Consider the following 15950-nt stretch of genomic DNA (forward strand, 5'->3'; position numbering starts at 1 on the left):
CAGGTAGTTAGAAAACAAGAAAGGTAGAAAAGCATATTCTATATTTTATTCTTTTATATCAAAGAGTTTGAGGGTGTGTGTGTGTGTGTGTGTGTGTGTAACTTGCTTTGTCTCTCTCACCAGACTCTAAATTTCTTGAGTTCAAGAGCCAAGATAGAAGAGCCTTAGAGGTGGCAATCTTGTTAGGAGTATGAGGTGGAGGTGGAGTGGTCCTAATAGGGTATGTATGTAGAAGTACTTTAAAATGTTAGATATAGTGCTTTTCCTTAGATTGCATGCTTATTTGGGATAGGCGATGGTGAATACCAGACATTGTGGTGGAGCTAACTACACCCCAACCACCCTTGACATTGTCAATTATAAGAAATATACTGTTCATGTTTGTACCCCCTGCAACACTGAGCATGCTGACTGGTATGTAATAAGTGCTTAATTCACATTATGCAATTGAAGTTGAGTAGAAACCTTCCTCAAATTCTAGTTTGTCTCCTAAATTCTCAAAGAAAGTCAGTTCATATGAGATAGGGTACAAAAGATGTTAAGAAAAAAATCAATCAAAGGATAATTCTATCCTTTGTGCCAAATGTTTAAATAACTCTGGTTCTCAATTAAACAAAGATATTGTTTAGGGTAAGTGCAGAAAATTGAATTTTCCATGTCCTTGGAAGATATTTCAGCTGCAAAAAAGCACAATATCTTAAAATGTTCTAGGCTGATATTTACAGCTCAGACTCCTCGGAGAAAAAAGCTTATTATATTAACAAAGACATTTTATTTTGAGGGTGAGTGTGATTGTTTCACTAGAAGTCACAAAAAGTTAATCAATTATGATCCCAAGTTAAAATTTTTGAAACATGAACACAATTTTTAATCAAGGCATTTACTGAAGTATTTAAGTGAAGAAAGAATGACCTTTGGATCTGTCCTTGCTTTGCCTGGATGATTAATTTCAATTTTTTTTTTGCTTTACACACCCTGCCATAAACTTTTTTATTTACACTTTATTGTAACTGACTTCATGTCATTTGCTCTTGCTTAATAATAATCGGTTAACAGCAAGGGCAGGTGTTCTCAAGGATGTGGCCCTTCCATAGAGTGGTTCTAAACAGTTTTTTGAAAAATCATCATAAAACGCATAAAGATAAAGCTCTCATTCTAGTGTCTGGCAGGGAATAAGATCTGTCTGTGCAACGAAAGAGTCAAGGATGGAGAACTTGAAAGGTAAAAATTAGTAGTCACGTACCTACCCATTCTAAATGTATTTATTGCCCTTCTTTTTAATAGTTGTGTTTGATCACACCTAGTGATGGCCTCTGCTAGCGCTCTAATTTTTACATGGCTTTTGTTCTACCTTTTCATGTTATGCTTAGGTGTTAAAAATTAAGATTAAACATTTGGTTGAATTTCTGCAGAGTTTGAGTCTCATTACTGGTTTTCTGAGATCATGACAATAATCTATTTTCCTGCCTGCTTCATCAATGAGCAAAATTATTTCTGCTCCCCTACTCAGTTTAGAAGTACATTTTCTCTCCTTTCATTATTTCATTTCACACACTTGAGTACCAGGTTCCCTCCAAACTGTGTACCACTTCCATTCTTCCAGAATTTCTTAGTCCAGTCTCCTGGTCACATCAGCTTCTTCACGATGGTCTGGGGCTCCCCTCAAAAGCTGCCCCCATTCTTCTCTTGGTCCTTCCTCCCACCAAATTACCACCATTATGAACAATTTTTAGATTAAACAAGGAAGATTCTGGGTTAAGATTAATGTGTAATCTGGGAGAGCCTATCTAGCCATTAGAATATTGACTTGGATTAATTTATTAGCAAGTTAATGTCCTAAAGGCATGACATACAGAAGCTAAAAGGAGAGGCTTAAACTAATCTTGTTCTTGGATCAACAATGAGGCGCAGGATTAAAGGAAAAGCATAAAGGAAAAGCATAATAAAGGAAGAGAGAGAAGTGAAGCTAGATTGAGAGAGAGCCTTAGTTGGTGATGATTAGGGTAATGGTGGTCTTTGGAAAAGTACCTTCATCATAGAGGTAAGAGAAACAAAAGGAAGGCAGATTCTGCTGGACACAAAATAGAGGCCAGGTTGTTCTCCTTAGGAGTGCTGTGATTTGAGAAAGCCCCTCTATCCAAAATCCCAACCTTAATAATCTTAGGGCCGTTCATTGTGTTATTATTTTTAAATGAATTTCTTTGATTTTAAGCATTCCCTATTTAAATTTAAATATCCTGAAAATGTTATTGTGCCAAAATATTATATTGATCCTTAATTTCACTTTTTGAATTAGCCAATTAAAAGAAATTCCACATATAATAGTCAAATTAATTAAGATGCTTTTGTATGCAAGGAACTGGCAGTCTCCCTCAACATGAATAATACACTAAAAAGGACTTATGGGTAAGTTAGAAAGAGAAGGACAAATATTGTATGCTAACTCACATATTCGGAATCTAAAAATGGTACTGATGAACTCAGTGACAAGAACAAGGATGCAGATACAGAGAATGGACTGGAGAACTGGAGGTATGGGAGGGGGCGGGGGGTGAAGGGGAAACTGAGACGAAGCGAGAGAGTAGCACAGACATATATATACTACCAACTGTAAAATAGTCAGTGGGAAGTTGTTGTATAACAAAGGGAGTCCAACTCGAGGATGGAAGATACCTTAGAGGACTGGGGCGGGGAGGGTGGGGGGGACTCGAGGCGGGGGGAGTCAAGGAAGGGAGGGAATACGGGGATATGTGTATAAAAACAGATGATTGAACCTGGTGTACCCCCAAAAAAATAAAAAATAAAATAAATAAATAAATAAATAAAAAGGACTTATGGGCTCAACTAACAGAGAAGCTCTGCAATCAGTGAGAGTTTGGGCATGAGGGTTTGATCTAAATTTTCACAATTTTATCAGGAAACTTCATCTCATCCTCTGCAATTTTCTCAGCTCTATCCACCAAGATGGGTTAACTTTGTTCTTAGCTTGGCTTCCCTAATGCAAACAATACAGCTCTCAGCAATTCACAGCTGCCTGCTTCCTCATTCACATCCAGAGGGAGAAACTGTGTTTACCCCAATAATAAAACAGAAGTCTTGAACTCCACACTGTTTGGACTAAATTAGGACATACGCTTACCCTTGGGCCAATCATTTTGTCAAGAGAAATTATATTATCTTGAATGATTTAAATCTTAGAGCCCATCTGTGCTACAATGAGAAGAGGTCAACTCTAGGGGAGACAAGCACAGTGTTCACTGTGTAGACCTCATGATAGACTTTAATAGATGGAGAGAGAGGTCTCAAGCTGGGACATTCACTAAGGGTAGGCCTGAGCAAGTTCTTTTAGGGGTAAGTCCTATTTTACTGGGTATCTCCTGAAGACAGGAGGCATCTGGCAGGATAGCTGATGCCGTGAAAGGAGAGATGGAGATAACATCTGTAAACAGCATATTCCACTATGGGACTCTTCCTTTTCCAGCAGTAAACTCACATTATGGACACAACCTGTCACATTCTAAGCATTATGAACAGGGTGATTGTGCTATGTCATCTACATCTACAGTGAAGTTTCACTTGCCAGTCCAGTCCAGATCCTTCTGGAAGGCTTTGCTGATCCTCTGCACTGTGGTAGAAATCATCACCACAGCCATTAACCTCGCCGCCCCCCACCACGACCCTTCTCCAGAAGTGGTCTCTTTGGTTCTGATATAATTCTGCCTTTCTTTCTAGTCTGAAATGAGCATATTTCTTTTTTTAAAAAAATTCATTTTATTTGTTTTATTTTTTAGCTATTGGCTGCATTGGGTCTTCATTGCTGCATGCAGGCTTTCTGTACTTGTGGCGAGCAGGGGCTACTCTTCATTGCAGTGTGCAGGCTTCTCATTGCAGTGGCTTCTTTTGTTGCGGAGCACAGGCTCTAGGCACTCGGGCTTCAGTAGTTGCGATGCGTGGGCTCAATAGTTGTGGCTCATGGGCTCTAGGGTGCAGGCTCAGCAGTTGTGGCACACGGGCTTAGCTGTTCCGAGGCATGTGGGATCTTCCTGGAGCAGGGATGAAACCCGTGTTCCCTGCATCAGCAGGCGGATTCTTAAGCACTGCACCACGAGGAAAGCCCCTGAAATGAGTATATTTCTATATCACATTGAAGTTAGTTAAAAGCAACTAGGTTGCTTTTCCTTATTTCCAAAGAGTTTTACCCTTACATCATCAATCCTAAAGACTTATAATCAACCTGAACAAAGTTAGAAATTGAAACTGTTTTGCTTTTAAACACTTCATTTGCCGGAATAAATCCTCAAAATGATGAACGCTAATAACTCCTTTTAGCCAAATAGGACAAGTTCAACAGTGGTTTTATCCCCTGGCTGTACATTAGAAGCACCTGGGTGCCTTGATCTTTCCTCAGACATCTCAGATTTAATTAGTCCAGAGTGAGAACTGGGCACCAACATTTTTTTTAAAAACACCCTTATTGAGATATGATTCACATATTATAAAATTCATCCATTTAAAGTAATATTTATTACATCCACAGTGTTGGTGTTATCTGCATTTTTAACATCCCCTCAAGAGTTCTAATAGTCAGACAGATAGGGTTGAGAACCACTGAGCTAAAACAAATTATTAGCCTTTGAGACAACCTAATAATCAACTGAACTATAAGTCAAAAATTCTTCTAAAAAAGATTCCAAAATTATGTGGTTTTAACAAATTAATAGACTTTATATTTGAGAGCAGTTTTAGGTTCAAAACAAAATTGAATGGACAGTTACAGAGCTAAAATTACATTTTTTAACTATCAAATTCTCTAATTTAATTGGCATTCTTTGTTCGAGAGGAAACAGAAAAGTCTTTAATAACGTTTCCTGTTTTCTTAGGAAAAAAATACATAAAATGGTTATTCTCCTTGCAAAGAGTTACTTTGTATTCACTTAAAATACAAGGCAAACCAGAATAAGGTTTTCTTTTTAAAAAAAAAAATCTATTTTAAAACTTATTGATCAACACTTTCCTGGCTCTCTTTTATTGGAGAAATAAAGCACTCAAACAAAATTTTAGTGATAAATAACTGAAAATATCCAATATTAATCTAATTCCTATACATTCTTTTCTACCTTTGATATAAAAGATTAAAAAGTATTGTGTAGGTGTATATATATGCATATATATAAACAATATTGCCATTTGCTTTGAAAGAAATATTGATCATCCTCAGCTAAATTTGATTTACAGAAAACATTTGTAAACAGAGAAGTTTTGATATGGAATATTTAGTATAAAGTGTGATCTAAACTGCCATAAAGAGAAGGGTGATTACGCTAGCAGTTTCTGAATCATATTAAAGCCAATAGAAGTTTGTGTAGCCATTTGATGAATTTAGACTATATAGTAAACTAATTAAATCCAGACTTCTTACCTCCAGGAGAAAAACATGCCCAGGTAGCCACTGCCTCTTCAATTTGGGCCCAGAATGAAACTCACGGAACAGATCTGAACTTAACCCTCAGCCTGAAGCAGAAACCGCCTACTAAACCACAGACCGGAAGTGAGAAGTAAATGTGTACATTCTACACCACTGAGAGTTTGTGATTATTTTTACACAGAAAAAGCTAAAACGGAACCACACACTAAGGAAGGGAATAACAGTAGGAGAAATACATACGTGGCGGGGTGGGGCAGGGGGGTAGAGTATGATGGGATGGGATGGGAGTGAGCTCAGTTCTGAGCCTATTAAATATAAGGTGCTGATGGAATTTCAAATAGTGATGCATGAAGGGTAAGGAAGTCATCTGAACATATTTGGGAGTAAAAGCCATGGAAGGGAATGGGATCTTTGGAGAAGAGAGAACATATATGTTCATGATGGTTATACTCTCATTATATTACTCTTTTTATCAGTTTATAATTCTCCTCTCCTCTCCTCTCCTCTTTGCCCTCTTTTTAACATACATACACACACACACACACACACACACACACACACACACGTCTTGCTTTTTATTTTTATTACGTGCCTCATAGTTGCTCCTTCCTTCCATCTCTATGTGGCCTCCTACTCTTTTTTCTCCCTGACAACTCTTCCTGGCTAATCACACACAGAAAAGATCCAGGGGCCTTCACCACGTTTTAGGATAGAATGACAGGCTTGGATCATAGCCCCTGATCACATCAGGGGAGCAGCTGGGACTGCTCTAGTCCTGCAGCTTTTCAGCCCCGCAGCCTTAGGGCCGGGATTCCTTGCCTGGAATACAATCCTCAGCCCTTCTATGGCCCTAGAGTTGCACTTTCCCAGAATATGATGGGGACCTGCTATTGCATCTTCATTTAGATTCCCCTCAATAAATGCTTTTGCAGGGTTAATGTGTGTATAGAATCGAATCACTCCACATTTACCTGCTCGGCACCTACTCTCCTGCTTTTCCTCCTACCTTACTGGCAACACTATTTCAATCTTCTTGGCTAGTTCCTAATTATCCACCTGATTTCTAAATACCACAGTGTCCCAGGACTCAGTCTCCTTAATCTTTGAACACCTCTATCTGTGTTCACTCACTTAATGAGCTCCTCCAACCACATGACTTTCAATGCTATTCATCCAGTCTGGACCTCCTCCCTAATCCCCAGCCTCACCCAAAGAACTTTCTAATTGACATTTCCATTTGAACGACTGATGGGCATCTCAAGGTAACATGTCAAAAGCCAACCTCCTGAGTGTCTCTGTCTAAAGATGCTGTACATGCAGTCCTCCCTCTTTTAGGCAATTTTTCCATTTTTCAGATTAACAATCTTGCAGTCATCTGTGCCTCTCCTTCTTCTTTCACACTTCGCACACAATCATCAGACAAATCCTATTTGCTCTCCTTTCATAATATATCTGGAATACAACCACTGCCATCATCCCCTGTCTAAATTACAGTGACAACCTCTCCCTGGCTTTGCCCTTGCCTTCAATAGTCTGTTCTCAAGCAGCAGTGTGACCCTTGAAACATGTCATTATCATGCCGCCCCTCTGCTCAAAGCCATCTAGTTGTTTTTTGTTTTGGGGTTTATTTTTTACTCAGTGTAAACCAAAAGTTACTACAAAGGAACCAGGCCCTACACGTTGTAACTTCCTGCTACTTCAATGATCTGGTCTTGGAGCCCTCTAACCCTGCCCAGCAGTGAAGAGCTAAACCATCAACTCCATAGGGTGGGCTCTGTCCTGTGGGTCTGTCTTATCAAAATCTTCATAGAGGTTTCATACTTTCTGAACATGTCTGTAGCATGAACATGGCATCTGGTCTCTTAGAGAATTTATTGACAGGAATTACAAACATTACTATGTATTATTGTGCTATTATTATAATTAAGAAGTTATACATGAATGGGTTCACTGTGGATGGCTGAGAATAAAAATGCTGCCAAGATTCCTGGTTCATATTTTGCTTCAGAGTCAGAGCCCTTGAAAAGGTGGACTGCTCACATTTCTGTATGCTAATTTCTCCCACCTGATAGCATGCAATGGAGCGAAATATCGTCAAGATTGGAAAATAAAAAATTTTAATAATTTCTGTTTAAGTGTGGATTCTTAACCTTGAATTCAACTCTTGCCCACAATCTTAAGTTGACCCTAAAAATAGTAACTCTGAGGGGCAGAGTCAGAAACAGTACTTCCTACGACTAGTTTCTACCAACATTATATCTGGTTATCAGAGGCAGGGTTACCGTAAAACTAATAGAGCTTAAGCTTCAGGGACGCTCACTGGCATGAGCAGTTGTGGAGTTGCTGGGGGTGTGGAGAGTTCCAGGTGGGGAAAGGAAGCCAGGACGCAATCAGGAAGCATTTCTGTGTGCAAATTCAATGCTACTTCCAAAAGCCTGGATCTGCCCCAGTGAGTGGCGATTTCTTATGAACGTTGTAGATGGTTCACCCAGTTGCTAAAGAATAAAAAGTTGTCCAACATGGAAGCAACCTAAATGCCCATCAACAAATGAATGGATAAAGAAGATGTGGCATATATATACAATGGAATATTAGCCATAAAAAGGAATGAAACGGAGCTATATGTAATGAGGTGGATAGACTTAGAGTCTGTCATACAGAGTGAAGTAAGCCAGAAAGAGAAAAACAAATATTGTATGCTAACTCATATATACGAAATCTAAAAAAAAAAAAAAAAAATGGTACTGATGAACCCAGTGACAGGGCAAGAATGAGGATGCAGATGCAGAGAATGGACTGGAGGACATGGCGTTGGGGGGGTGGGGGGCAAAGGGGAAGCTGGGACGAAGTGAGAGAGTAGCATAGACATATATATACTACTAACTGTAAAATAGATAGCCAGTGGGAAGTTGCTGTATAACAAAGGGAGATCAACTTGATGATGGGTGATGCCTGGAGGGCCAGGACGGGGAGGGTACGGGGGAGTCACAGGAGGGAGGGGATATGGGGATATGTGTATAAATACAGCTGATTCACTTTGCTGTACTTCATAAGCTGGTACAAGAGTGTAAAGCAATCATATTCCAATAAAGAGCTTAAAAAAAAAAAGTTGTCCGAGATTATTAGATTTTTTTTGTCTTTTAATTATGAAGTCAAATCAAATGCCAAAATTACCAGTGATATTTAATGGATTATTTATTTTGGCATAATTTGACGATTTTAACATGTCTTTTAGCTTCCTGATTGGGAAAAATATTAATATATTAATTACAAAAAACATTAGCATCTCTACTGCAGTTAGCATAACATTATACCTCCAAAAGAGAGCAACCTAGCCATTCTTATTTGAGAAATGTGGTACTACACGTGGCAACTGAATAACTGAAAACTAGTAGATAACTATTTTCAAGAAGATTATATGATTATTCCTCATATCCTCAAATCTTTATAATTGTCCCATCAACAGAAAACGTTTAGAGCCTAAATATTTCAAGAAAGGATTTAAATAGTTTGTAATTGCTATTTGGTTAAGCATTTCAAAACAAGATTGTTATTTATTTGCTTATTAGCAATAATATTATACAAAGGGTTTATATCCTCATTGGTTTACCTTTTGTCTTCTGAAAAAGCTTCCTAGGAGGTACTGTATGTTCCTTTAAAATTATTGCTGGCTGTAAAAGTGGGCACACACACGCCAGGGTGCGCGTCAGGCAGCTCTTACAGTGCTCCCCGGGTGTGCTAGGCCTCTGGGGCATAGAGCCAAAACTGAAGCTGCCATCAATCAACAGTATAAAATGCACACTGTAGTGTGTCCCCGCAATTATTCCTTTTTATGGCCTAGAAACAAACTCCACCTTCCCTTCCGTGATTTTAAACATTAACTTTCCAGCTCTCAGAAGTACTCAAAATGGTTCAATTCTATGTTTTCCATGAACAAGATGTGGTTCATTAGCAACTAACTCCTCCTCACTATGCAGACATTTTCATCCATTGCAAATCCCAACTTCAAAATATGCAAGGATTTGTAAGAAAAATTTGTGGAAGAACTTTTTGAGAGTATATATTTTCTGTTAAACAGGCAAAACAAATCTGCTAGGAGTATTTCCAAGAGTAAATATTTTGTAAAAACTTGGGATTTTCTTCAGGTGTTTCCATGACTTACACATCAATAGCTTTTATTTATAAAAATTTTTCTTAAGATGAATAAGCAGTTTTCTAAATTGTTTGACTTATTTTAAAATGAAATCACTATTTCCCACAAACTTAACATCTAATAGTTGAGGGATTATCAAGGCAAATACATAAAAACACTAATACTAGCAATGAGTTGTTTGCTAGGACTTTAAAGTTTACAAGTATGGACATCCTGGTGGTGCAGTGGTTAAGAATCCACCTGCCAATGCAGGGAACACAAGTTCGATTCCTGGTCTGGGAAGATTGCACTTACCACTAAGTAACTAAGCCCGAGCACAACAACTACTGAATCTGTGCTCTAGAGCCTGCGAACCACAACTACTGAGCCCATGTGCCACAACTACTGAAGCCCACATGCCTAGAACCTGTGCTCAGCAACAAGAGAAGCCACCGCAATGAGAAGCCTGCACACCACAATGAAGAGTAGCCCTTGCTCGCCACAACTAGAGAAAGCCCATGCACAGCAACAAAGGCCCAATGCAGCCAAAAATAAATAAAATAAAAATAAAGTTTACAGCTTAATACTCATTCTCAAATATTTTTTGCTACAAGCTAGAGAAATATGTGCAACAAATTACATTTTGAATAAGAGATACATCCTAGGGTTGAAATTATAAAAGAAGTACTTAGTGATATTGAGGGGAACTGAGGAGTGACTGGGTGGATGAATCCAGGTGGAGACGGCATAGAACAATCTTACAGAAATACTACTGCTGCACAGAACTTTGAAGAAGAAAAAAAAAGATGTCATATAAGGATAAAGAATGAGTATAACATGCTTAGTAGAATTTATCATGGGAAAATATAATTGGGTGAGAAAGAAAAAATTCTATACTGTCTTAAAGTTGGGAAGGCTACTAAGAAATCATTTGTTCAGTTTTCATATGTAAGGCAATCAGCTAGTTAGTTTTCAATAATCCCTTGGGATAGAATCCTTTAAAATAGTCATCTGGTTTCCCTTGAACACCTACTGTGGAAAAAACAAACAAACCTCATTATTTTGTGTGGCATCCCCTTCCCTTTTTGAGCAACTAACTAGGTTCGTATTCATAATGGGCTTAAATTTACTCTACTAGTATTTAGGCCTAGCAGACTTTTTTTTCTGTTCTATAAAATAATATAAAGTCTACCTTTCCAAGGGCTTTGCACCCGTCAAACATCTCCACTGCATGCTTTCTCTCAAACTCTTTTTCCCCTGGACCAACAAATCCATCTGCTGAATAATTTCTCATTTGACTTTATCTGTCCTCTTTGTCTGCATCTTAAGTTTATAGTGTTTTTAAAGTGGAGCACTCAGAGTTAGTCCACAATTCTGCCTGGCACAATGGACTTTTACTTCTGTTGATGTTACTGACCTCAGTAATAAGCTTTTAAAGTAGCCAACAACTACAATGGTTTTCTTAAGATCTTAGTTACATTGTTGACTTAAATTGAATTTTCAGTCAAATAAAATGATCAGGATATTTTTAAAGAAATATTTTGTATGGTTACATTAGATCATCTATACCTTCTTTACATGCAATTGATTTTTTTAACTTGGGTGTAGGATTTTACATTTAGGCCTATTTCATTGCATTCTTTTGTTTCAACCCTTCATTGCAGGCTGTAAAACTTTGATTTAATCATTGATAGATAAGCTAGACCACCTAGATTCATGCACTTGCAAACATATAAGACTGTCTTTCATGTAATCAGATATGTACGTACATGGAGCATGGATTTTAGAAACAATTTATCTGAGCCTCCATAAGATGGGAAAAAATGATGCTTACTTCATGGAGTTGTACTGAGATTTAGATGAGATATTGTATGTAATGTGTTTAACGACAGTTTATGGTACCTAATTTATAAATTTGATTTTTTAATATATTTTATTATTTTTTATAAATTTATTTATTTATTTATTGGCTACATTGGGTCTTCATTGCTGCACAGGGGTTTTCTCTAGTTGCAGCGAGTGGGGGCTATTCTTCATTGTGGTGTGTGGGCTCCTCATTGCAGCGGCTTCTCTTGTTGTGGAGCATGGGCTTCCGTAGTTGTAGCACATGGGCTCAGTAGTTGTGGCTCATGGGCTTAGTTGCTCCACAGCATGTAGGATCTTCCTGGAGCAGGGATCAAACCCATGGGCCCTGCATTGACAGGTGGATTCTTAACCACTGCACCACCTAGCAAGTCCCTATTTTTAAATATATTTAAATAGCATTATTTCCTATAGGAGTGGAGTGGAGGTAGAAGCAAAAACAGTAATAGTAGAAGAAGCAAACGTGTTTATCTCAAAAAACAGGAGAATTCAGAAACACTTGAAAATGAAAGCAGAGGGTAAGACTAGTATTGAATAATCATCATGTTAAAACTCATGGGCATCCATTTTAATTTTATAAAATGTGATTAAAACTACTGGATTTTGAGTTTAATAATGGGATTGAAACCATATTTGAAGTTGATTACTGGTAGTCTACATGTATTTTATTGAGAAGAAACAACAGGGCTGGAGTTCAGACAGACTGGTGTTGAGCACACCTGGACAGAGATGCAGGGAAGCAGCCAGGAAGGAAAAATAGTTTTCTCAGAAATTGAAAAAATGGCCAAAGATGAATATGCATACAATGAATGCAGACACAAATACCAACCCATGTACAAACACAATCCCCCACAGACACATGGCAAAGCCTGCATTTGGTGTCCGAAGAACAGTGTCTCTTCTGTCTCCCTTAACTTTGATAAAACTGTACTTCAAAATAGTGGGGAGGGAGTGGAGATCTGAGCACACAGTATGATTTTCCTCAAGTGTGCATCATCTCAGAACGGCCTTGGGCCTTAGGGCTCATGACCCGGACAGCCCTTCGTGGCCAAGAAGATCAAACATTTGTCAATGCCAAGTTCTGCCTCAAGGGAGAAGTTCAGGCTTTAACACTTTCATTTTAGTCATAATAGTAGTGAGTATTTATTGGGCACCTACTGTGTGCCACTGTTCTGACAACTTTATGGTATAATCTCACATAATCCTCACAACAATCTTCTGAGGCAGGATCTACCAAATTTCTCCAATTCCCAAATGACACGAAGCACTGAGTGGTTAAAGAACTTGCCTGAAGTCACACAGCAGGTAAGGGATGCAGCCAGGGAGTGAACATGGACAGTCTCACTGTAGAGTCTGTTCTTTTAATCACTAAAATAAACTAGGTTCTAGGTTAAGAAACACTTTATTTGTTTATTTATCTGGTTGCACTGGGTCTTAGTTGTGGCGGGCAGGCTCCTTAGTTTCAGCTCACAGCCTCCTTAGTTGTGGCATGCAAACTCTTAGTTGCAGCATGCATGTGGGATCTAGTTCCCCAACCAGGGGGTCAAACCCTGGTCCCCTGCATTGGGAGTGTGGAGTCTTATCCACGGTGCCACCAGGAAAGTCCCCAGGATTCACTGTTTTCTGACAGTTAATTATCTTTGGTGTACCCTAGATCTTTGGGGGAACAATAAAAGTGGTGAAATTAATAATTGTCTTCCAAATTAAGGAAAATAAAACTAAAAAGTTTGCAACAAATAATGTATTTGTTCCATGTAAACATAGCTGACAAAGAACCATGTGAGAATATTGTTAAGCTTGTAGTGGAACATTCATTGTTTCTCCTTATTTTATTTTATTTTATTAATTTATTTATTTATTGGATTTATTTTTTTCTTGGCTGTGTTGGGTCTTTGTTGCTGCACGTGGGCTTTCTCTAGTTGTGGTGAGCAGGGGCTACTCTTCACTGTGCTGCTCTGGCTTCTCATTGCCATGGCTTCTATCTGCAGAGCACAGGCTCTTGGTGCAGGGTCTTCAATAGTTGTGGTGCATGGGCTCAATAGTTGTGGCTCACAGGCTTAGTTGCTTCACTGCATGTGGTATCTTCCTGGGGCAGGGCTCGAACCCATGTCCCCTGCATTGGCAGGCTGATTCTTAACCACTGTGCCATCTAGGAAGTCCCTCTTTTTTTATTTTTAAAAATTTATTTTTTTATTAAGGTACAATTGGTGTACACATCCATTGTTGTTTTTTTTTTCTTTTTTTCTTTTTTTTTTTTTGCTGGCTGCATTGGGTTTTCATTGCTGTGTGCGGGCTTTCTCTAGTTGTGGCGAGCAGGGGCCTCTTCCTTGTGGTGTGCAGGCTTCTCATTGCAGTGGCTTCTCTTGTTGCAGAGCACAGGCTCTAGGTACATAGGATTCAGTAGCTGAGGTTTGTGGGCTCAGCAGTTGTGGTGCAGGGGCTTAGTGGCTCTGCAGCATGTGGGATCCTCCCAGACCAGGGATAGAACCCATGTCCCTTGCAATGGTAGGCAGATTCTTAACCACTGTGCCACCAGGGAAAGCCCGCCATTGTTTCTTTTACCCACAATTTCTTCCTCCATTTGGAGGAGCAGGAAAACTTCTACTCTACCCAACCCTTCAGAAACTCCATGACTCAAATAGGAATTGCCATCATTTTATTCATCTCATCTCCTGACTTTAATTATTGGTCCAGAGGTGAGCACCTCACTCAAACGGGACCAATTGCAGTAGTTAAATGCCCTCTCCTGGTGATTTGTCTTAGAGGTGGGCATGTGACAAATTGGTATTCTTCCCTGCCTTTTAAAAATAGAGTAGTGAGCTTTGTTTGAAGTTCTCTCTTCTCCCAGAAAGGAGCATTTGAAAAGGAGCTTCAAAGCTATTTGTAGCTCTGTCCCCCATATGAGAAGGTAATCGGTCTCAGAGAGTGAAGCCAACAGGTAGAGAGATGCAGAGGAAAATACGGAAAAAGGGAGAAAGAGAAAGAGAGAATCGTTATGACATTCAAATTCTCACGTCCACATGTTCCTGACCTTTACACAATTTGCCTAGGTAAACCAATAAATTCCCTTCTTGCCTAAACAGTTTGAGTTTCATTTCTGTCTCTTACAATCAAATGAGTCTTACTGGAAATATCACTTGGCTAAAATAGCCATACTCTCAGGCTTATCTAGGGTCTTATCCTAGGGCTGAGTAAGGTCAGTAGAAAGCTGCTTACTTGGATAACAGTGTGGACTCCTCTTCACTTTTATCAAGTTGCATTCCAGTGGTAAGGCCTTAGATTTAATGAAGGGTTTAAAGCAACTTACAAATAAATCATTCACAACACTGAAGTTGTTGAGGATGTTGTATATCCTTCCCTTGGTGCCCCCACATGAAGCTCTCCATGAAAATTTTTTCCAAAATGTAGACCAGAGTTTTGCTTCTCTTAAATGTTATGTTTTCAATTTATGGAAAAAATAGTCATATGAATTAAAAGAGATCATATTAATTAAAATGGAATGAAGTAGGTCATTTTAGGAGACTTCCATTATACAGTGGAAGAACATTGATTTGGAGACAGAGACCTCGGTTTGAATCCCTAAATTCATGCTACACATTTCCCAGCTGAATGGTCTCTAGCAGATTATTTAGTATCTCTGGACCTCAGTTTTCTCTTCTGTAAAATAAGGCTCTTAATATCAGCCTTAACTAGGTTATAACACTATTATAAAAATTAGATGGAGCTATGTGTGAAAAATACTTTGTAAACTGTAATGCACTATATAGACTTTTTAGTTATATTAAGTCCCACAATCAAACTAGAATTTTCTCTTATACACAAGATGATTTCTTTGAGGAAGAAATCTTTTCATTTTTCACCAGAAGTTTATACGGCTTAAAAATAGCATAATCGTACTCAACTCTAAAGGGCTTAAATTAAAGCCTTGTTAGAACCATGAGTTGTACTTCCATTCTACACTGGAGGCAAACAGAAGATTAAGAAGAGGAAAAGGTAAGCAAGTCATCAACAGGGCTATATGCAAATGAAAAGCTGGAGCTCTAGGCTGCCCAGTCTTTACTGGAAGGCAAAACCACATCACTGACTTGACAACTCACTGTCTTTATCCTGCTGTTTTTCAAAATCTCTACCCTGAGCCCATCCCAAAAGAGTGAAGGAGTGAAGTTTTAAAAAGGAAGCTTCCTCTGTTGTTTGGCAAAGATCAATACTGAGAGTGAGGGATGGTAATTGGAAACAGCATCATTGATTTAGACCCCAAGCCACACTCATTGTGTATGCATCTATTGCGGGTCCGTGGGGGAGAGGGGGTGCAGAATTTAGTTGCTTCTTCTTTAACTGAGTGTTGCTCAGTTTTTCTGCCAGCGTTGTAAGAACATCTCTAAAAGACACAAAAGCTCACGGAGGTGTCAAACAGCAGGGATGAGAGGCTGAGCTTTCCCTCATCCGTGAAGGAGTCAATTAAAGAACAAAGACGACTCTTGGGTTTTAAGATCACCAGTCCAAGTTGTTCCAGAATTCTCATGTGTATTT

This window comes from Hippopotamus amphibius, chromosome 3 (assembly GCF_030028045.1).
Source record: "Hippopotamus amphibius kiboko isolate mHipAmp2 chromosome 3, mHipAmp2.hap2, whole genome shotgun sequence".
NCBI classification, from domain to species: Eukaryota; Metazoa; Chordata; class Mammalia; order Artiodactyla; family Hippopotamidae; genus Hippopotamus; species Hippopotamus amphibius.